Below are 24,910 nucleotides of genomic sequence, written 5' to 3'. Positions count from 1 at the left end.
CGGCGGGCCGGATCCGGCCCACGGGCCGTATGTTTGACACCCCTGTTCTAGATCAAAATAAACACAAACAATTACTATTCCACACGTTATTGTTTATTAAACCAAAACAATTTCCTGTTACAGTAATTATTATGTTTAATGAACACTAGGAAACTACTCGCTACTCAAGGAACATGCAAAAGAAATTAAATTAAAATAAAACAAGTCAAAATTGATTAAATGCGAGGTAGCAATTCTTAATACAACTCACAGTTGTTTAAACTCACATTCAAGAAGTCAGCAGTTTAACACAGCAGCATTGAAAGACAAAATAGCTTTGAGAAAACAGATCTGAAGCTAGATAGGGTGCTTGTATTTCACAACAAGCTAGCTAACCGCTTAGCTACTTTGTACCTTCCCAAGATGGCAACTATGACGACATATAACCTACGGCCTTGCGTGATGCGTGAGGAGGAGGTCTTAGTGACGTATTCAGCGCACACGCCTAGTGAAGGGCAGGCTTTGGCCAGGAGGCAGTTCTACTCCTGAACAAGGATTTCAAAGAAAGTGCGCGAAACTGGAAAAGGTTTACAAAGAGATCAAAGATGAAGATAAGAAGAGAAAAGGAAAAGTGGCCCTCAGCGGGGTCCGCTTACAATCAAACCAAAAACAACACAGCCAAAATCAATTATAAAATACATGCACACACATCAGAAATATCCAGCACAGTTAAACAACTCCGTCTCGGGGTAATTAAGCATTAATCTAATTCCTACTAGGTTCTGCCCAGACACAAAATATCACTTTATGGGTGAAAAAAGAGCAATAAAGAGGGGAAGTCCAGTTTACTTGTGTTGTCTCAAAGGGGGTGTCCCAGCTCCGAGTCCGAGAAGAAGAAAGGAAGATCCCACTCGGTCTCTGGGCTCTCTGATGCTTTGTTTGGCCAAAACAAGAGCGGAGTCTGACGATCACTGGAAGGCTTCCAGTAGGGTCAAATATGGATTCAAAGTACTTTTAAAGTCGACCGTCTGCATAGGCAAGCAGGGATAAGTTTGATTCGGAAGTTCTTGGTCCAGCAAGAAATTGAAACACGTGCCATGTGGGGAATCCCACGGGAGAAAACAGCTGTTTGTCTCCTCAGTTTGGTTAGAGTGCCAACAAGGAAGGGAGAATCGAGCGCGTGGGCGCTTTTTTTATATCCTCTCATAGCAACGAGATAACGTTGCTAGGGCCGGTGGTTTCATTGACCGTGTTGCATACTGGGAGTCGGTGGCCATTTTGACCATGTTGCATGCTGGGAAATGTGGTCTGTCACGTCATAAAATGGCATAATAGTCATCTATAAACAAAGTCATTGACAGCAGTAGCTCAGCCGATCTGCCCCCCTTGTTGTCACAGAATGCCAGGCCAGATACTACTATGAAATGAAAAACAGAGAGAACCTAAGGTTAGAAGTTGAAATGACAACAAATAATGCAACACTGGAGCATAGTAGGAGAATTCAGCAGAGTGAGGGAAATAGGTCTTAATGTCCTCTAGCAGCCAATGCTTATAGCAGCATAACAACAGAGATAGCTCAGGATAACCTAAGCCACTCTAACCATAACCTTTTGAAAAAGTAAAGTTTTAAGCCTAGTCTTAAAAGTAGACAGGGTGTCTTCTTTACAGACTAAAACTAGGAGTTGGTTCCACAAGAGAGAAGCCTTATAACCAGTGGCGTCTCTGGCTTGATAAGTTAAGTGGGGCACAAAAACTCAACATCTACTAGCAGCAATTTTTTTTGTGATGCATACAACCTCACTTTGATGTGTTAATGTTAAATGAAACAGATAAATTAGCATAAACCAACACACTAGAAAGGCCATTTTATGTAAGCTAAATGTAATAAATTTTTTAGACATAAAATTGCAAATAAAGGCTCACTCATAATGTTCATTTATTGAAGAGAAAAGATTCACATCATTCCTTCAATGAGCTAGCAAAGACAACCAACACTCGATGGTTGCACATCATATGGCATAACGTAAATGTAACTTAGACGATCCAAGCTTGGGGCCATCGGATTTGTGCCCCACGGCTGTCTACTGAGAGTGTGTTGGTTATGCGCATTGTGATTTCAGATGTTCATTATTTAAACAAACGTTTGTGGGGCGGTCCCAATATCAAGGCGCCTCAAGATGATTTAACCTACTGAGCTTGTCAGTTTTCCGGCAGACTTAGATATATAGACACAAATGTTTCTGACAGAATTTTATTGGTAAGGGAATCTGTCTTTTTTTAAATACTGCTCTATAAAGAATGATCATGTTCCTCTGATTATTGTGAACATAGAGCTCCACAGCCATATCTGGTGGGGCCAGGGCCCACTGGCCCCAAATGCGGAGACGCCACAGCTGATAACTAAAAGATCTGCCTCCCATTTTACTTTTAGAAACTCTAGAAACCACCAGTAGACCTGCAGTCTGAGAGCGAAGTGCTCTGTTGGGAACATATGGAGCAATTATATTTAATTTATGTCAAACAACCCACACTGGCTGTGTCTCGTGGGCAACCTATAACCTAAGGTGTGTTGTCCAGCAATTCCTTTTAAACCTATTCTGTTCAGTGGCATTACTACTTCTAAAAAAACTGTCCAATGGTGGAGTTCAGTAATCTTTCCCATCCGTACGCACGTCTGCATGACATGTCTAATAAGTATAAAACCTGCCAATTAGCGGGTGTTCATTTATGAGATTCACCACTGTGCTCCTAAGTGAGAAAGCAAGGAAAATTTGCGTGATCTTTTTTTTTTAACATATTATGAACATATCGGGTTTGAACTGTATGTGTCCAATAGGGACCATATCATGAGTATAAAAATTGCTCATTGCTTGATATTATGGGTTTTGCCTGCTGATACATACAAGTTAATGATTATACAGTAATGTTCAGGCACCAACAGTCTGGCCATAAGATACGATCCATATCACAATAGACAGAGGAATGAGTATTTTTAGCTGCCAGTAACATAATCTTAAGTTCGCCGCAACCTAAAAAAAAAGACATGCATATTTCATACACCCTGGTGGGGTATCAGTCTCTGCCACATGGTATTAATGGTAGGGTTACTGATTTGGTTTATTTTCTCATTTCAGAAATTCACCATGGAGCCTGTCTCTGTCTCTGTTGCTGCTTCTGCTTCATGCTCTCATCATTTTCTGTTAAATACACTGACAAAGATCACTGTGAATAATTCTGTAGATTTCGGTTCTGTAGCTACTTGTTTTATTTATGGTGGATATAAGCTCCACAACTTTACATTTCACCCCAATTCACACAACAACCCCACGCCCCACCACCTTCATGCATGCAGCCACCCCTTACAGGCACACACTGCTAGCAATTGCAACCTGTTCCTCACCACTGTGAGTGACACCACAGTTTTTTATGTAAAGCTGAACGCAGGTGGAGAAAGACCAGACAGCAGGTTCACTATGAAATCTATAAAGAGCGCGTCGGCGCATATGTCGAGCTCATAGAGCAAAACTATGGCAAGCCGATTAGGCCAATTATCATCCGTACAATAACGCGAAGTTCCAACCCGTATTTTACGCGAGCGCGCGTTTTTTACGTCATCGCGTGTTTCCAGCCAGAACGCGCGGTGACGTAAAAACCGCGCGCTCGCGTAAAATACGTGCGGTGGCGTTAATAACGTTTGGTGGCGTTTTTTGCATATTATATTATCAGGAGGTTGTCTTTTATGTGCTCAGCCACTAGATTTAAAGGTGTTTTACCCAATAAGAACACTGCAGCACCAGACACAACCAGGAGGTCCCTGATCGTTGGGGAAAGGCAGAAAGAAGATGCACCTTCCTTTCTGATCTTGTCTAAATCCTGCTTAGTTCAATAATAATTCTTAATTAATTAATAATTATTTATGAAAATCTTTATTTCATAATTATTTATAAAATCTTTAATTCTTTTGTCATTTTAAACATGAAACTACCAAAGCACAAGCCAAGTAGTAGAACTAAATGTTGAAAAAAAAATTAAAAGCTAAATAAAATAAACCAGGTCTCTTAATAAAGCTGCATTTTCTGTATGCTTTGTATTTATATTCACATGATAACATTTTCAGAATTAATAATAACATTTCTGTTAAATATTTCATTTATCTTCTGCACCAAGGGCATAAGTAGGGAGAACAAGAAGAGTGAGTTTTGTGTAATATCAGACTTTATTATTGAACTAAGCTCTAGCTGCTAGAGTGTTCAGTAATTGCTGTTAGTAACATTGTTGTTTACATAGTCTTTATATTATATCGTCATATTTTAATGTAAAATATTGTTAAACTGTCAAGGTGTGAGGACCAAAGGAGGAGGAGGACCCAAATGCAAGACTTAACTGGTTATTTATCAAAGAAACTCAGGAACAAGGTGAAAAACATGCCTTCTTCAGTCTTTCTGCTAAACAATTAAACAGCATAAAATATACAGTTGTTAAAGTAAACAAGGCAATAAGCTACAGTTCCAAATAACCTGGTTGAAAAAAAATAAAACAGCAACTTTACATTTGAAATTCGATTTAACAGTGAATTGTTCACTTTGTGCAATGGTGAATAATGAACAGGTATTGAATGCAATTAAAACAAGTTATTTTCGGCATTCACAGTATGCCAAATACCCTCGACTGTCTGCAATTTCCTCACAAAACACATTCATGTCTTCAGGGTTCCTGAAAACAAACTTGAAATTCTCCAAGATTAACTTTTCGTCTTCATCCACTTCCTCCTCACCCCAAAGCTTTTCATACTGCTGTACAGCCTCTGCCAGTTCCACTTCCCCCATCTTCAGTATGTCAGGCAATTCCATGGCATCAGAGAACAAGTGCAGGTTTGCGTTAACCCATTATGTGGCCTCTTTACAGTCATTTACAATCCTGGCCTTCACTCTATCCTATAGAAGAGGAAAAGGACAAGTGCTCTTTCTAGTATTACACTTATTTTATACAGTGTATTCCACACACACACACACACACACGCACACACACACACACACACACACACACACACACACACACACACACACACACACACACACACACACACCTTGAGTGATAGATGCTTGGCAGAGAAATAGTAATCAAACCTACCACTTCAACTGTTGTCTTCGAAGTGTTTTCAACTGAGACATCTTTGTCCTTTTATTTTTTACAAAAAGGGTAATCTTAACACTGATATAAATTTAGTCATGAAGAGGGAAAAAGCACAATTTAAGCAAAAATGTGTTTAATAAAAAATAAGCTAACCTCAGAGATATTCTCAAACTTTCGCTTCTTCAGTCTGAACACTGGTTGCACCTCACCACGCAGGAGGGCTCTTGACATCTCCGTCCAGTGTGCAAACATTTAATGATGGCTTAAATAAAATTGTTGAAGAAAATATAAATGTATTATAAGTATAAATGTGGTACAAGCATTTCAAGGCAATCAATTGTCAAAGCTATTGTGATATTACCATCCAAGGTCAAAATTCTCCATCAGCATAACACACCACCATCTTCGTAAAGCTGGCATGTCCATCTAAAAAAATTATATATGTGCATATATTTTTATACTGCATCTCAGAGTGACATTAAATAATTTCATGCTTTTACTGAATGAACAGGTAATCTTACAATAGTGAAATCAAAGGAGGCATCTAGTACTGTATAAAGGGCATACTCTGAACACAAACATTGACGATTAAATTTTAATATTTCACAGAATGTACTTTCTTTACAGAGTATAATACAAGCACAAGGAATTTGTGTCCCTACCATCACCATGAAGAAGCCACAGTCAATCCCGTAGGGTTGTCTTGGAAAACCCTAGCATGTCAGGGAGAGAGTTTAGTTCAGCTGGTTTCAGAGTATGGTTAAATATAAATAATATACTGCACTATTACCTCAATTTCCAACCCAGTAGTCTCTTTCCATGGACCACGATTTATTGACTGAGAAAGTTTTCTATAATTAAAAACACTACAGCATTAACATTTCTATGCAGCCATTATTATTTAAGTAGACTTTTTATGGTGCCAGTTTGTGAACCCATTTTCAGCTTTAAAAATGTTTAACTGTTAAATGACAAATTAAAAATTCTAAAACAAAATTGATATCAAATATTTTAATTCAAATTGCACCATAAAAAGGCTTTTGTGCAGATCAGAACGTGATCTGGCATTATTACACACAAAAAGATCAGAACGTGATCTGGTGAAAAGGAACTTGAACGTTGTTCCAAAATGTAAGGTTTAGTTTGCGACCTCAACAGTTCTCTCATTTCTGGATCTCCAAACCCAGATTGTGCATTTGCCCATTGTGAGTCCAGAAAGACAATGTCTCTCTGTGTTGGCTTCAAAACCTACATTTACAATACGAGTTAATGATATTTAAACTAAACTTTTTAACACATCCATAATACAGTAGATACTCTGCAGTCTAGAAACTGTCCTCATGAAAGCTACTTTCCCCCATTAGCATTATTACTTACAGACAACAGGAAATGTCCAGGTTTCCCAACAGGTATAACAATGGCATCTCTGAAGTGTGCGTCATTCTAATACATTCAAAAGACAACTGTAAAAATACATAGCAAATACAATTTAAATCTAAACCTGTAGAGCAGGTAGACTTACAGGTAAACTCAGAAGTGGGTTGGATGCAGTTGGGAGTCGCCATGTTGGAACCACATAAAGATCATCTACAAAAATGCTCTTCCCCTGTGGATTATTTTGTAAATGTGAGCACAGTCATGATGATATTTTTGTAAATGCTATATTTGAAGGGGTTTCAACAAGACCAGCATGATACTGTGACTTTCAATGTGTCAGAAAATCACTTAAGTCTTATGCACACCCTTTCCAAAATGTGCATTGTATACCTTTTATTGAGCAATTTGTTCGATCAGCTAAAAGCGCGCATTTCCAATCTGCAAAAAAAAAACAAAAAGTTCAATTTAGCAGCCTCAACTACATACATACTAAGCTCTCAAATAAATTGGCTACATCTGCTTTCAACTCACTGTTGCGTCCATTTCATTGTTCAAACCAAGGCTCCAAAAGTCAGCACGTGTCAGGACACTCTTTTTTGTTTTCACAATCAACTCTGTCGCTGGCTTCTCAATGTCCAACACGTAGTTGAGCTGATGTGTACAATAAACAAAACATTTTTATTTGCCTCTAAGTACAGCATTGGTGTTAAAACTTATTTTTGAAGTTGTGCTACGTACCAGCTTCTCCTGGGTGTGATGACTTTGATCACTTGTCCATGATGCTCTGTATGGTCCAACGTTCTCACATTTTGTGATGGATTCACAATGTTTTCCACATTGGTCATTGTCTATCAAGAAAAGTTAAAGTGAATAAAAACAAATCAATAAAATTGATATGAGATCATAGTACCCACCTTTCTTTGTGTCGGTATAAAGCCCTTGTTGCGAAGGAGTTTCAACCAGTATAGATTGTGTGGCCTTTTCAGATACTGCGGTTCCTGATGCTTTTAGAAAATAATTTAGAATTATTTAACACAAATACTATTTGTCACATTACAACCATAAAACAAAAACATTTCTATGACTTCATATTTACCAAATACTGCATGTCCAAAGGCATTCATGGTGATATCCTGCAAACGATGTGACTTATGCCCACTGTGTAGTTGCTGTTCCAAAAGCTTCGTGTTTGTGTTAATGTTTCTTTGATTTACTAGGCTTCTCATCAAAAATATGTGGGTGGATGGTGCCATGTTATTGAGGAAGTAGTTGTTCTTTCGCATACTTGAAAAAAGTTGCTCGGCTAGCTGGCTATTCAACGAACTTTGCAGTTCTGGGACCAGGTTGATTCTCCTCAACACTTCCTGTGGATCTTTGGTGTTGGCCTCATGGAATTTATCATATAAGACATAGTGGTTGGAGGAACCAGTGAATGGATGTCCCTCTTCATCTGGATTTTCCATAATTTCAGTCAGCCACGGTAGGGAGATCTGAAGTTTGTTTTGCTGAGCTGCGGTGATGTTGTCTTGGGTTGACGCAGCCAGCCTCCCTTCATGTGGCTTGAAAGGTATGGAAGTTGGAAAACGGAGGTTGACATGAGTTGCCATACCCCGAGCAAAGTCATAAACACAGACATTTGGCAGGTGTTTCCAGGACATGAGAAGATCTGCAAAATCCCTTGGAGACTCTGCCCTCAGGTGAAACTTTAAAGTGTAGACCACACCATGAGGGCACAAAACCACTGACCACCCGCCTTTAAAGAAAATGGCAACAAGAAAGTTGTATAGTAAGTGCTAATTGACATTTGAAAATGGCTTTTAAGAACTATATGAAACCCTTACCGGATGCTCCCCAGATTTTCTGAAATATCTTGTCATACATGTGCCTTGACTTCATCTCATCCCTTAGTCTTATAACAAGATCTGTCCGTGATCCCTTTGAATTCAAATTGCAGGCCTTGCATAGCTTGCGCATAGTTGAAACCTTGTAAAATAAAGATTAGAAATTAAATAACAACGCACAATAAAATCCAAGCATATACATCCATTAGAGAAGTATACCTTCTGCTTGTTGAGCTGACGGTCCTCTGACACCATGCTGACTTCAGCTTCAGTGGAGGACTTCTGAAAAGTGGAGGAAACTTTTTCAAACTCTGTGTTCAACACCATTTCTGATTTTTGTGTATTCTTTCCAATCCATGGGGCCCAGTGCTCAAAACTAGGATTCACAGCAAAGATGTTCTTTGCACGACCTGAGAAAGATAGACCAAAGAAGATATTAATGAAAGAAAACTGCATGATAAACAAGTGAATTACTTTTAATAATAAAGACAAAACTTTAAGCATGTAAATACTTTGAAAGAAGCCACGTGAAATCATTTACAACTGAACAGAATCCCAGAAATCTTCTATATTCACTTTGCCAGGGAAATTCTCAGAGGGCTGTTTCATGTCACTCACTGAAAGATTAAAAAAATGTTAACAATGAAACAAACATCAAACCAAGAAAAAAAATCAAACACTCATCCATTCTGACTAACCGGGCAAGTTAAACACTCCTTTCTTGTGGAGGTCCATCACAACTACTGGAGGATAGTAGCCACAGCACACGCAAGAATAGGAATATGCATGGCTTGTCAATGCCTCAAAGTGGCAGTAAGCATGGAGAATTGTATCTCTGGGAGGAAATTTTACCTTCCTCAAGCTTTCCAGTGAGTCTAACACCTTAGAAACAGAAACACTGTTCTAAAAGAGAACGAAACAATAAATAAATATGTTACTTTTACTATGTATATTATAACACAAACAGATAATCTGATAATTTCTCCACTTACTTACCTGTAGGTTGTGTCTCAGATATATACTGGGTGCGATTTGCCGGGGGGGATGGGGGGGAATTTACCCCCCCTCTGCTTGTGACGTCCCCCCACCTCTGGTCATTCATGTTTTATCCCTGGGGGGGATACATTCCTCCCCCCCTCTGGTCTGAATTTAAAAATGTATATAAATTAGGGCTGTCAGTTTTAACGCTTAAGACCACAACGCCGACATTTTTTTTGTCGCCGTTAATCGCGCGTCAAAACACACACACCGTTCCTTTATGTTTTTTCCCCGCCGTGCTCTCCGGACTGTGTTTCTTTTACCCTCGGCGCTTTCCGTAGTTTCAAGAGAGCTAGAGACTGTAGCGAAACAGACCCGCTCTCACTGTTGCACAGGCTGTTCATTTCATGCGACTTTGGGCTTCTTTTTTTTTAAAGGCGCTTGTAAATTTTATAAGTCACGGGTTGCGGTTTTTTGGGCAGGTTTCTGAAAGTGAAATCGCTTATTTGGGCTCTAAAATAAGTGACGAAATAGGGGTTATTATGAGACCTGCCTGCACTGCCCACACTTTGTATCCAGCTGAAATATCCCTCCGCCATAGGAGCCGACAGTAGTAAAGGCAGACAGAGCAACTCTGCACGTACTTTCTGCAGTTTACGGTGCAATAACCGGTGATAACTGCTGAAAGTAGATTACTTGGTGCAGATCACCATTTTGAGCAGACATTGGTTCTGAAGATGAGCTTTTAACATGCTGAGAACATTGCAGAAACCCAACCCATAAACCGTACTTTATGCTTATTAATTTGTTTTCTCTGTATTTGACAAACTAAGGCTGAATTACGTTGCCAAACGAAGGACCTGGAGTTACTAAACAGCTGCTAAACAGTCTCTCTCAAGGGTATTAAGCTCCTGCCCAGTTGCAAGCAAAGTGTAAGACTGGAATGACCTGGAGATTTAAAACCTTTTTCCAGGCTTAAACTGTATGAATATGGATATAAACAGCAAGCAAAAATATTCAAAGAAGTTATTGTTGGTGTGAAAGCTCAGAATTAGATGTGTGTGAGAGAGAGAGTGAAAAAACAAACAATAAAACTTATGACTTTATTGAAATGTAAATTTTTTATTAATGCCTAATACCATGTCTATCTTTGTTTAAGAGGCAAAAAAATATATTGGCATGGTATTTATTTACAAATTTATTTACACATTGTGTAAACATCAGGGCGTCATGATTAGTCATTTAGCCATCATAGTCCAGAGTTTAACATTTGGCACTAGGATGTTTTCATTCCAATTCTCAAAAGTGCTTGAAAAATAACAAAATAAAAATATTTTTTGTACAAGCATGTATTTTATTAGTGTCATTTATTGCAAAATTGCATATTAAAATGCCCAAACAGGCTATTACACTTTCAGAAATAAAAGGATAAAACATACAATTAATTTGCAAATAATCTCGAGTTGCCTATCGACATTATGTGACTAATCGAGGAAATGATCCCCCCCTCTGTTTTTTTTGCAAATCGCACACTGGATATATACATAGCTCAAGGTTTAAGATAACATGGTCATCAAAGTTGTGGAGACTGTCCTTCCATTCTTGGTATCTATATATCATGCGGCACTGTGGACATTTCCGGTAATAGGTGGAAACATCTGGTGGGAAAAAAAAAACATGAATTAAAGCTTTAAGCAGCGATGGACGGGCCCTCGCACGTGCAGCACTTCGAGATGCGAGACAGCCCAACTCTTTGGGAAACAATATATATTTAAGCCTATTTAATAGAATTTCTAGGCTTAATTAATTAATATGTATACAGGCCCAAATAAGTAATAACCATAGTTACCATCACAATTTACTAATGTCAGAATATGAGGTGAAACTTGAATAACTTACTTTCAATTACTCCATTCATGGTGATTATCCTTGCTTTTCTGGAAATCTTTATATCTTTTTTCCAGATGTACTGACCCCGGACACACAGTGCAAATAGTCTCTGCTGGATGCAACTCTGTAATGTAATCTGTCATTGCCCTAGGTTTCATAAGGTCATCTGGTAGGTTGGCTGGAAGCTTTTTATGACTGTGTATGTACTGTACAAGTCGCTTCAAGTCTTCAGCCAATGGTGGATAGATAGTGTTTGGGTGCTGTTGAGTTGCAGTCTGTTCTGAACACGCCCCGGTTGTTTTGAAACAAATGCCATTTGCCTCTGTTCTTGTGTTCACATGACATTCTTGGTTTAGCACAAGGACAATGCCACGTGTTAGCTGTTGAGTTGTAAGTCACCATGATCCTCCCAAGGCGACTATAATGATGTAAAGTAGGTTCATAAATGGAGAAACTAAACTGCTTGGGGGTTCTGTAAATGGCACTTCAACACAGAAAGGGATTTAAGCTGCCTGTGCATTCTTTAGCCTTTTCACACGTTGCTTTTTTAGCCTCACCGAAGAATTTTAAGTCCACCATTTCAGTTAAGACATCTTCATGCAGATATTCTTCTGCAGCTGTTCCACTGCAGTACTCTAGTGAGAGGATGTGTTCACAATGGCTAGATGGTAATCCACTTCTGAATGCCATCAGATGATACTGCCTGCAGTTTTCCAAAAAGCAGGCAGTATCTTGCTTTTATTCAGTTTTATTTTCCTATATTTTAATCATGTAAAGCACTTTGCATTGTCTCTGTACTGAAATGTGCTATATAAATAAATTTGCCTTGCCTTGCCTTGCCGGTTGTCTAGGTGGTGTCCTGAAAACGACGTGGGCTACATTGATAACTGGTGAACTTTCTGGAGAAAACCTGGTCTGATCTGGAGAGACGGCATCCATCCCACTTTGGATGGTGCAGCTCTTCTTTCTAGGAATCTGGCCGGATTTATTAGTTCTCCTAAATGCTGACAACCCAGGGTCCAGACCAGGAAGCAGAGCTGTAGTTTAACACACCTCTCTGCAGCTTCTGTACTGTTACCCACCCATTACCCTACTGAGACGGTGTCTTTCTCACGGCCAAATCTTAACAGATCAAAAATTGATCTAAAAGGAACAAATCATATTGTCATAAAATCTAATAAAAATTAATACGGCTCACCTTGAACCAAAAAATAAAACAATTAAATGTGGTCTATTAAATATAACGTGTCTCCCTCCAAAGACTTTGTTAATTAATTAATTGATTTCTGATAAACAGATTGATTTATTTTGTCTCAGAGAAACCTGGCTACAAGAGGACTATGTTAGTATAAATGAGTCACCTCCCTCCAATTATTCAAATTTCCACATTCCCAGATCTTTGGGAAGAGGAGGAGAAGTGGCAACCATCTTTCAGTCTGATTTATTAATTAGTCCCAGGCCAATTAATAACTACAGTTCTTTTGAAAATTTAACCTTCAGTTTCCCTCATCCAAATTGCAAAGCAATAAAACCTCTTCTGTTTGTTGTTTTGTATTATCCACCAGGCCCTTACTCTCAGTTTTTGGATCAGTTGTCAGACTTCTTATCTGATTTGGTGATAAACACTGACAAGGTTGTTATAGTGGGGGATTTCAACATTCATGTTGACACAGAATTTGATAACCTAAGCGTAGCCTTTAAAACTATCCTAGATTCAATTGATTTTGCTTAAAATGTGCATAAACCGACGCACTCTTGGTTCCATACTTTAGACCTTGTGCTGACATATGGCATTGATTGTGAAGAATAAACAATATTTCTCCACAACCCTGTCCTATATGATCATTTTAATAACATTTGAGTTTAATCTAACTGGGTTCTCCACCCCCAAAAGAGGGTTCTATTATAGTAGATCTTTATCGGACAATGCTGCATTAAACTTTTAAGAGTCTGTCCCCCTCTTAATATCATCAGTATTGCAGAAATACCCTGCAGATAGCAGCAATGTTGTTTCTTCCCATTCACAAATAGATGTCTTTGTTAACGGTGTGACTTCCTCATTGCGTTCTGCATTAGACAATGTAGCTCCCTTGAAAAAGAAGGTGATTATTCACAGGAAGCTGGCTCCCTGGTTTAATTCAGAGCTGCGTTCCTTGAAGCACAATGTTAGAAAATTGGAGAGAAAATGGCGCTCTACACACCAAGAGGAATCCTACCTAATCTGGAGGGACAGTGTATTGTTGTATAACAAGACCCTTCGCAGAGTTAGAGCAGCATATTTTTCATCACTGATTGAGAACAAAAATAATCCTAGATTTCTCTTCAGTACAGTTGCCAAACTTACACAGAGTCATAGCTCCGTTTATCCATCCATTCTCTTAGCTCTTAGCAGTAATGATTTCATAAATAAAATTGATTCCATTAAAAATAAAATAATTGGCATCCTCCCAAACATGATTACCTCTTCCTTAGTGTCATGGTTTTCAGGTGACGAGCCCACATGCAGATACGATCGGGAGGCAAAGCACAGTTTTAAGATATTTATTTTGGAAACAGGCAGATCTACGGACGGAACTACAGGCGATTCGGCAGGGTCAGAACGTCACGGCTGGAGAGTCTGCAAGAGAGAGGGAGTAAGTGACTCTGAAAGGAGAACCAGGAGAACTGCTAGAAGTTGCGCTGCTTACCATTGGGCTGGGCGGACCTAACCGGGAAGAAGTAGCGTCGAGGGAACTCTATGATTCTACTCTGCTGATGATAGGCGCCTAGTGGCTGAAGACAGCAGATGTAACTGGCGAGGGATCCTGAGCGAGCCTCGTCGGCAATAATTGGCATCTTCCCAAACATGATTACCTCGTCCTCAGTAAGTGAGGCAGCGTTGGAGGAATCTTTAGAACCTGTGCAGTGTCTGAACTGTTTAGACGCAGTAGAGCTTTCTGAGCTATCTAAAATTTTAGCTTCATCTAAACCTTCTACCTGAATCCAAACCAAGTTGTTTAAGAAGATATTCCCTCTGATCAGTGGCCCTATTTTAGAGATAATTAATCTATCCTTGGTAAATGGATATGTACCACAGGCTTTTAGATGTTATTAAATCTTTACTTAAGAAACCATCTCTTGATCAAGATGAGTTAGTAAATTACAGACCTATATCTAATCTTCTTTTCTTATCTAAAATTCTTGAGAAAGTAGTTGCTAATCAACTTTGTGAACATTTACAAAGTAATGACCTACTTGAGGAGTTTCAGTCAGGCTTCAGAGCTCATCATAGCACTGAAAGAGCTCTGGTGAAGGTCACCAATGATATTTTCATGGCCTCAGATAATGGACTTGTGTCTATACTTGTCCTGTTAAATCTCAGTGCATGCACAGTTGATCACAAAATTCTCCAACAAAGACTTGAGCATACTGTAGGGAATAAGGGGAAAGCATTAGGCTGGTTTAAATCTTATCTGTCGGACAGATTCCAGTTTGTTCATGTTAATAATAAATGTTTCTCAAACTCTAGGGTCACCTGTGAAGCACCACAGGGTTCTTGGACCAATTCTGTTTACTATATATATGCTTCCGATCGGCAAAATTATCAGACAGCATGGGATTAATTTCCACTGTTATGCCGATGACATTCAGCTATATTTATCCATAAATCCTGATGAATACATTCAGTTACTTCGACTGCAGTCATGTCTTGATGACATCAAAAGCTGGATGACTTTAAATTTCCTGCACCTAAATTCTGACAAGACAGAAGTTGTAATCTTTGGAGCAGAGTCCTCAAAAAATAAACTTCTTAATCAATCACTTAATCTGGATGGCATTAACTTGGCCTCTGGTAATAAAGTAAAAAATCTTGGTGTTATTTTCGATCAAGACATGTCATTTAAATCCCATATTAAACAGGTTTTCAGAGTTTCGTTTTTTCACCTCAGAAATATCACCAAAATTAGAAACATTCTGTCCAGGGGTGATGCTGAAAAACTAGTCCATGCATTTGATACTTCAAGGCTGGACTATTGTAATTCTTTACTATCAGGAAGTCCACAAAATGCAGTTCAAAGTCTTCAGCTCATCCAATGCTGCAGCAAGAGTTCTGATGAAAATCAACAAGAGGTATCATATTTCTCAAATTTTAGCTTCCCTTTATTGGCTTCTTGTTAAATCAAGAATATAATTTAAAATTCTTCTTCTAATGTATAAAGCCCTTAATAATCAAGCTCCATCATATATCTGTCATGATTTTAGTCCTGCCATGTTTTTGCTACTCTCTCCCTCCACTGCTAATTGATGATTATTCTCACCTGGGCTGTTCCCTATTTAAACACCTGTTTCTCACCTGCTCTGTGCCTGCCTTTCCACAGCGTTCAAGTCTTGTCTCATGAATCAAGTTTTCCCTGTGCTTCGACCCTGCCTGTCCCTGACCACTGCTTTGGCCTTTTTCCCTGTATGTTGCTGAACTTTTGCCTAACTCTGACCCTGATTAAGCCTACGGTTTCTGGAAACATCTTGCCTGATTGATTTTCTGTGTATGACCCTGGACTGTTTATGGACCTCAAGCCTGTTGGATTTTGGACGCTCGGACCCTGCAATCTGCAAACCTCCCCAAGACCTCAAGACCCCATCTCTCAATTGGTCCCGGCCCCGTTGGAGCAGGACTGCTACACCTGATCCACCAGAGTCTCCCTTCTTAAACTGGATTACTTCCACACCCTCTCTTTGTCTATTTAAAAAGAATAAATATTCAACTCAATCGTTGTTTTGGCTGTGTGTTGGGTTCTGCTCCTTACTAAAAACGTGACCCTGGACTGTTTATGGACCTTAAGCCTGTTGGATTTTGGACGCTCGGACCCTGCAATCTGCAAACCTCCCCAAGACCTCAAGACCCCATCTCTCAATTGGTCCCTGCCCCGTTGGAGCAGGACTGCTACACCTGATCCACCAGAGTCTCCCCCTTCTTAAACTGGATTACTTCCACACCCTCTCTTTGTCTATTTACAAAGAACAAATATTCAACTCAATCGTTGTTTTGGCTGTGTGTTGGGTTCTGCTCCTTACTAAAAACGTGACAATATTAGAGCTCTGATTACCCCGTATCTTCCTAACAGAGCATTTCACTCTCAGGCTGCAGGTCTGCTGGTGGTTTCTAGAGTCTCTGAAAGTAGAATGCAAGGCAGATCCTTTAGCTATTAGGCTCCTCTCCTGTGGAACCAACTCCCAGTTTTGGTCTGTGAGGCAGACACCCTGTCTACTTTTAAGACTAATCTTAAAACTTTCCTTTTTGACAAAGCTTATAGTTAAAGTGGCTCATGTTACCCTGAGCTACCTCTATAGTTATGCTGCTATAGGCTTAAGCTACTGGAGGACATCAGGGCCTATTTTTCTCACTCTACTGATTTCTACTGTTCTCCAGTCTACTCTTCTCCAGTTTTACATTGCATTGCATTGAAATGACTGTTGTCATTTCAGCTTTTAACTGCTCTCTCTCTCTTTTTCTTCATAGTAGGTACACCTGGTCTGACGTTCTGTTAACTGTGACATCATCCAGGGAAGACAGATCGCCCGCTATTTGTCTGTCTTGTTGTGTCTCTGCTCTGTCTTGTGTAACCCCCAGTCGGTCGAGGCAGATTACCGTTCATACTGAGCCCGGTTCTGCTGGAGGTTTTCCTTCCTGTTAATGGGGAGTTTTCCTTTCCGCTGTCGCTCCATGCTTGCTCAGTATAAGGGATTGCTGCAAAGCCATGGACAATGCAGACATGTTTCATGAATTGCTGCTATATAAATAAAATTGAATTTGTTCATTTACATAAATGATGTTGGAAGACAGAACCCTAAACGTTGGCCAGAGTTTTGAGCACTTTTAAAGTTGTCACACTACAGACACCGATGGACACAGAGACTGAGCAGTTGGCAAGGTTAAGTTGAATTTATTTTATGGTCCTCTTGGTGAGACAGGCAGTGGCCAGATCTTTAAGTTCAGTCAGCAGTTGGGCAATCCTTGTAATCAGTGTCCGACAAGCAGGAGGTCGAAGCCATGGAATCCGAGGAGGTAGGTGAGGAAGCAGGTTCAGGCAGTCAGAGGAACTGCACAAGGTAGAAAACAAGCAGGTTAGAAATGTCAAACTTGGCTCAGTCAAGCTTGACTCAAACAGACAAATGGCCTGAAAGTGTTACCACTGGGGTTAGACAACAATCTGACACAGTGCAGGTGGAGGATCCATTCTTTTGTGGCAGCAGCTGCTGATCATGGTGATGATATTCAGGTGTGAAGATCACAACACATCAGCAGGTGTGACAAAAGGGACCTATCATTTTTGTATGTTTTTCCGCTTCCATTTGGGTTTCTACTGCTCGTAGAAAATGCCAAAAAAAAAAAAAAACATCCAGCAAATCTTTGGCAATAAAAAACAGTCTTGTTGGTGTCTGGAGGAGCGGTTTCAAAAACCTCCCAATTATTATCACAATCGACAGGCACTGCCCCTGAACTAGCGACCTAAGCAGAGCTCCATCAACTTCATCATCTGGTTTTACCTCTGCATGGACTGCACAATCACTGTTTAGCATGACTTGTCATTAGGCACAGGTAGGGTTTCCTCCACTGTATGGTAGGCCTGGTAGGCTGCCAGGCTTTACTTTAAGTATTTTAAATACTTGTTTTTAATACACCGGTGACAGTAATACCACACAGGCAAGAAAAATTAAATGCTGAACGGTGCTACATGCTAAGTTAACAATATGACATGGATGATTGAGAGCAACATAAAATGGTCGGTAAAGTTCCTGTATCTGAGACAGTGCCGTAATAAACTTCCCAGACAACCTAAGCTAGCGCTAGCTGTTATTAGCTTGACGGACATGTACAGCTCAATAATCTGGTCCTGTTGGTCTGAGTTCCCATTTCGAGCTGCGCAGTGTTGGACCATGGAACACTCTGTTACGCTACTGGGGTGTGCTCCTCCCGTACCAGCCCACCCAACTTAACATTCATAACTGCTTGCTGCACCCTTGCTGGTTGTGGAGGAGGTTGCACTTGTTCTGCTTTTTGGTCTGACCCAGGCTCAAAGATGTATGGTTGTACCATTACGTATCTCTTTGTAACCATTTCCTCGTGAATAAAGTGAGAGTGTTAACAGTAAGTTGGGGGGCACGGCAAGCTACAGCTTATTTGGATAAAAGTGACAGAGTCTTAAAATAGCTCATTCTGAAAGGAGCTCAAGATAGGCGGAACAGAGGGGGAGAAATCTCCTTATCTGTGAATGATTTTGTGCAGAAAATGTAATAAGCATGTTTTATATAGCACATAGAACTATCCTAACTGGTTTAAAAGTAAGCGTGATAAGTCCCCTTTAAAAAAACATGCAAGTAAAACTGTGTAATATGGTTCCACGCAAGCATCAGACTGATGGAACAAAAAACATGCAGCTTTACTGCAGATCCTGTTGTATAGGTTCAAATAACAATGCCTTGAAATTATTTGTGGAAAATGCCACAGATAAACATAGTAGTGCATGATGTGAAGAACGAGAGGGTTGTTGACATGACAACAGCAGGTTTGTTTTTATGGAAAGTGCAACGGCAGTGTTAAAAGTGGCTGCAGCCTAGTGGGGAGTCAGCGGGCGAGAAACGGGGTGCACCTTTGACAGGTCGCCAGTCCATCACAGGTTGTACTTAATTTCACCTTAGCTTCTGATGTGAGTGTTAGTGAGTATAAATGTGCATTTTTGAGAGCAGCTGGGCAAATTTAGACTTGCAGGGTTAAAACATTGTAATTGGTCTGCATGATAGAAAAGTGCAAAGTACAGTTGAAACCAGATATTTACATGTTTACTCACAATACACAGAGAGAAAGACATATAACCTTTTTTTCCCTCAGTTTGATGCAAAATCAGATTTAAATCTTACCATTTTAGGTCAGTTATGACGTCCTAAATTATTTCTATTAGCAACATTGCTAAATAATGAGACTTTTTTTTTTTTTTTTACAATTTTTACAATGTTCTACAAATTTCAAAATGTCCATAAAATATGATTACTATGGCTTTAAGCAACTTCAGAAAGTGCAGAGGATGATGTCATGGCAGGATCATGATACATGATGCAAATGTAGTCTTCCAAGCGGACAGTATCCCTCAGGGTCCCACCACACTAGTTAGAAGGAGGCTTATGGACCAAAAAGGTTTGGAGCGGCCAAAGCCGTAACCGGTCACAGAGGAGATTTTTTGGTTAGAACTGTAAAGATGCGTGCGAGCAAGGATGCAAGCAAACCCGAGTCCCCCTTGCAGCCATTACACCGGTTCAGACCAAACTGACCTAAAACAGGACGTTTAGGCTGAATGGCAGCCAGTAGAAATGCAGTGAATGTAGTTATGGTTTCAGTTTTATTTTTCACAGGATGGAAAGGCCCAGGACATACTGTTGTTGAAGTTTCTATATTGCTGGATTTAAAGGGTTTCTCCACATCCATGTTTGTTCTTTCCAGCTGGTAACAATGAGAAATGACCCCTGAAGCTGAATGTGTCAACAGATTAGCTCAGCTGTCATTCTCAGCTCCAGGTTAGTCTCCACCCTGAGTAATGACCCGCCTGTGATTTGAAGCAATATCTCAGCCCAATTTATTAAAAATTACAGGAATAATAAGGAATCCTGTAAAAAGAAATAAAAACTCCTTTTTGAAATATGTCCTATAGTATCTCACTGTGTCAGTGGTGGTGGGATTAATAATCCTTTGACAGTTGCTTTGAGGGTCATTTTCCTGCAGTTTCCAATGAGGTTACAGAGTTCACCTAAAGAAGCCATTGAAATCCTTTAATAAGCAGCACTGATTATATTTAACATTAAAAGCCTGTCAAAGAAAGAGAAAATGTCCCCGGTATTTCAGAATGAATTTGCTTCTGCCGCCTTCATCATGCATCTTTCAATCAGCAAGTCTGAGCGTCACTTCATCACCGTAATGGCAAACAGACTGCCGCTGAAATGAGAAAAGTGTAATCCACGCTGATAACAAGGTAAAATTGAACCTGAGCATAATCAAGCTATTTCAGGCTCCATCACAAATCACCTCCTGCCTCAGACTTAGCTTCCATGATACAGGAGGAATAATCAGCCAGTCGAGATAAAGGCGGGGTAATCTGTCTTCGAACTGCAGGGCAGTGGGGTTTCCAAACTGCTGGCATACCGCCGCTTTAAGAACACAATACATCATTTAACATACTAAGTAGGCCAGGGATTGTAACACAAAAGATAACATAGGTGACCGGTTATCAGGCCTTTTTCGAGGACGTGCGTTTGCTCTGACAAGGAATACTCCTTTATCTGAATCCAAGAGAAAACTGACCAGTGGCACAGAAAGATATTGAGTTGCACATAAAAACACTAACATCAACTATTTCGCTGGACGGTTATAGGTAAAGGGCACTTTATTCTTGCACGCAAAGTTTGGCCTTGCTGCTTTCAGTAGGAATCCATTGTGTTAACAGCTCAATATATGTGAAGATTCTCCTTCTACAGATCTAATTGTGAAAACAAGTATTTGCACCCTTGTGGATTCATTTAGTTTTTCTTTACTGTTACATTTAAATGTTTAAATGTGGTCCATTTACCATCATAGAGCACTTTTCTGGTCATAACGAGTACTAAAAGCACTTTACACAGTAGTGACATTCACCAATCGCACTCACAAATGTGCACATATTCATACACTGATATGCAGATTTGTGGGTAACTTGAGGTTAAAAGCCTTGCCAGGGGACACATCAACATGTGGCAGGGGGAAGCGGGAATGCAACCAACAACATCCGGATTGTTCCACATCAAAAAACTAGTTTTGATATAAGACATTACCTGAGTAAATGCAAAGCAGATTTAAAATAATGATTTCATTTTGTAGTGACTACTTTTACCATCCTTGGCAAAAGCAAATGCCATGAAGGCATGTGATCGGAGCCAAATAGTGCCTAACGTCACTGTGGCTAGATTTCTTCCCCTACTACTCATTGCAGAAGTGTGCCCAAGCAGCTGAATTGTATTTGACTAGGCCATTCCAAAAGTAATCATTGTCCTCCTGGTTATAACCTGAGGGTGCAAAAACATAAAATATTATGGTTACAAGCAGAAGTATTATCCTTCAAAATTTACCAGCAATCGCCAGGGTATAGCTGTTGATTGCAGAGGTGTGCAGAAGTTGGCAAACATTTAAAGAGTCAATAGCTATAGATCTCAAAACTTTGTGTATGCTTCAGATTAGCCCAAGATGTAAAGTTTCATGGAATAGGTTCTCATGGTCAAGCAGTTGCATACAAGTACTGCTCAAAAGATTTGACGTAGTGCTATAGCACAGTGCACCTGAAAACATGCAATATCATACAAGGGCGATTAACATAAATCAGTAAAGCAGTAAACTCATAGGATATAGGTGAGTTTGAAAATGACAAACTCCCGTCTGTCATGTTGCAACTGCTAACCTACCGTAATGAAAAAATCCTGGCACCGCTAATGATTGAGGCCTATGACCAATATCTGAAATTTACTTCCTGATTCACCAGCAAAGTTGGCCGGTAGATGTAAGAATCAACTGGCCAAGCATATTTTTTTACCAGCCAAAATATTAATTCTTACTGACCCCTGCTAAATATCTCCACATAATACCACTACACAATTAGCCTGACTTAAACACTAGTTGTTAACAAACGGACATGACGTAGTTGCTGTTGTTCTCGTGTAACATGTGTTAATGTTTGTGCACGTACGCGTTTGTTGTCATACGAGCTGAAATGTTAAGAAGCATCCACCCAAATAATGACTGAAAAACACGACTTATTTGGTGCAAACACTTACTTGCCATATGGCAGCTAGCCCTCTGAAATTTACTCAGCAAACGGAAACTTTACTCACATTTGGTGACTAGCAGGTGTTAATTTCGGACCCTGCATATGACCCCAACCTCAAAGAGCACCTTTGGGTTGAACTGGAGCAGAGCCTGAAAACTCAATAATAAAACCCACAATAGTCAAATAATAATCATATTCGTAAAGCTTATCGACAGCTCACACAAAACAATGGAAGCTGTTGCAGATGTTAAGGGGGGGGGGGGATGAGTCAGTTTTAAAAGCTACATATTAACAACAGTATATCCATAAAGTTGTATGTAAAGCCAAGCACTTCAATACCATTGGCAAAATATAAATGTATGGTTACTGAGTGTCTGCATTCCAGCTGTGCTCAGGTACTCAAAAGGAGCTCTTTGCTCTGGCTCTAGGTAGAGATCCTGCACAGATGCAATTACTGTTCCTAAGGAAACAAATCATCAGTGTCGCATCTAATCTCCATGGCGTCTGCTGCCCGTTTTAGACAAGATGATCATTTACTTGGAGATTTCATTTGATGGAGTACCAGATGGGATTTAAAAGCCTGCAGGATCGTGAATTGACAGAAGACAGCGGTTGACTGTGTGTAGCTGCTTCAGATCTGGCCCGGCATTATAGATAACCAAAGGCTCAGCGGGGACTGAGTGTGGACACAACCTATAGACTGCTTGTTTTAAATCTTCTTTAGTAATGTCCATAATATTCATAAATTGTTTTTAGTCTTCCGCTCATTTATCCAACTCATGTGACACTTTTTGTAGCTGTAAAATTGTTTAATATGATCTATAGTCTAGAGTATTTCTAGAGTATTACATTCTGATCATTGTTCTTTTAAGTAGTTTGCAAGTAAACGGGATACTGGAAAAGGTACGGACAAAGCCAAGAAAAGTGAAGCCATCAACAAAGTATTCACAAAATAAAAAAATAAAAAATAGTAGAATGTATTATAATCTTAGTTTTATGAACACAATTAATACACATCTGATCAAAGATGGCAACTCAAATGATCAAACTGAGTAAATTAATAAATACCAGGCAAACTCAGATAGAACTGTGCCATTTACTGCATGGTTCTTGTTAACCAAACAATATATTAAAGAATCATCAAATATATTCAAAACTTTGAATTTTAATAAATTAAATGAAAAATAAGCATTACATATTCTCTATAAAATTCAACTATTTTTAAGCGAGGCGAGGAAGTAGTTAATGTTAATGATGGCCCAAATATATGCTAATAAAATCAATCAGACAACAAATGCTTTAAATGTTTGCAGTAAAAGAACACATTGAACAAAGGCAGAGGTGGGTAGTAACTAGTTACGTTTACTCAGTTACATTTACTTGAGTAACGTTTTGAGAAAAAATTACTTTTAGGTTTAGCTTTACTTCACGGTACTTTTTACTTTTACTTTTTTAATTTCTGGCCACTCTACCTGCTGTGAGTTCATTCATGAATAAAGAACAGACTTGTTTTTACCAAAAATGCAGCAGGGAGGCAAAAACCTAGAGTTTATGTTAAGAACACAAATTTAAATTCTTATTTGTTCATGGTCTTTGTTATTGTATTGTTTTTTTTTTTTTCAATCTGCTGGGCTAATTGAGCCATTTAGAGGTCAAATGAACATACAGTAAAAAGTCGATATTGTCACTGGAAGTACTCTGCGCTGTTCTAATATACTGTATATACATTAACTGTTGTAAGTATTCCTTTCAAGTCTTATGTTGAAAAAAATATTTAGAAAAGTGTTTATTTTTTCTTTAGTGTGTTAAGATATCAACTGGGTCAGTGGAGTGACCAGCTTGACATAGGTGCTGAATGGCACACTTAGATATCACCGACCCAAAGATTGGCACATATCTATCAGATACCACCCTGGAGGTGACACAGTTTCTCTTCTGATGTCACAGTTTGGATGTGTACAGCCCTTGCATGGGTGTGTACCTAGATCCCTATATAATGTTTGTGTGATGAGCAATCGGGGCTTCTTGCCAATCAAGAGCCCATCAGCGCTGATGTGTCTGTAACTGTTTCTCTGCCTTTAGTAGATAAAGTAAGTTGAAGTATACTTGTCTGTTTCATGCGTCTTGCATCCAAAGTAATATGTAAGTGGGGGTCGCCTGAAGGGTACAAACGAGCTGGATCCACTGAGGGTGTTTCACCGCAGACAGGGATTCTTAATAAGTGTTTTTAGTATTTTTTTGTCTTTAAAATACCAGATTTTGTATATAATCATGTGCTTTTTGTCTGTCTGATCACATTATTCTTAAATATTAAATCATCAGATGTTATGATTTATGGAGAACCAAGTCTACCATATTTAATAATAAATACAGAAATAAATAAATGCTCAATAAATAAATAAGTATTCAATTATTTGCCACCAAAAATACAATAAACAAATAAATGTAGGTAGAAATTAAATTTTACAGTGAGACATAAATGTATATATCCCTTTTAATTAGCTTCTATATTTATTTGCCTTTGTAATAATTACCTTATTTATTTATTGTCCGTTATAATCTTCATCTTTATTTATTAATTACTTATTTTTTTATGTATTTATTTATGTCCATGTTATAATATTTTTGTCTGTTTTATTCTTCCTTTGTATTTTTTTACCCTATTTATTTATTCAATGCTATTTATTTCTGCCTGTCCTTTTTATATTTATGCGTGTCCTTTTTACATTTTTGTATGCATTTCTGCCTCATTATGCAAATGAGGAGGGGCTGTGTCTTAAGGGCTCAACTTCTTCCCATTGGTTAGTTAGCATTTTACTACATCATATACTAGTATATATATATATATATATATATATATATATATATATATATATATATATATATATATAT

At 39.0% G+C, this 24,910-nt stretch overlaps 1 long non-coding RNA gene across 1 annotated transcript; it reads right to left on the bottom strand.

The window, feature by feature from the left end:
* Positions 1–6,915: 6,915 nt before the first annotated feature.
* On the bottom strand, positions 6,916–7,242 carry LOC118561814. The gene is made up of 3 exons (XR_004930281.1): positions 7,228–7,242; positions 7,021–7,140; positions 6,916–6,927 (listed from the first exon to the last, which is right to left on the bottom strand). It is a non-coding gene; the product is annotated as an uncharacterized LOC118561814 (long non-coding RNA).
* Positions 7,243–24,910: the final 17,668 nt, after the last annotated feature.

This window comes from Fundulus heteroclitus, unplaced genomic scaffold (genome assembly GCF_011125445.2).
Source record: "Fundulus heteroclitus isolate FHET01 unplaced genomic scaffold, MU-UCD_Fhet_4.1 scaffold_73, whole genome shotgun sequence".
Taxonomy (NCBI): Eukaryota; Metazoa; Chordata; class Actinopteri; order Cyprinodontiformes; family Fundulidae; genus Fundulus; species Fundulus heteroclitus.
Note: the sequence above shows the minus strand (reverse complement) of the source record. Positions and strands in the feature narration are given on the sequence as shown.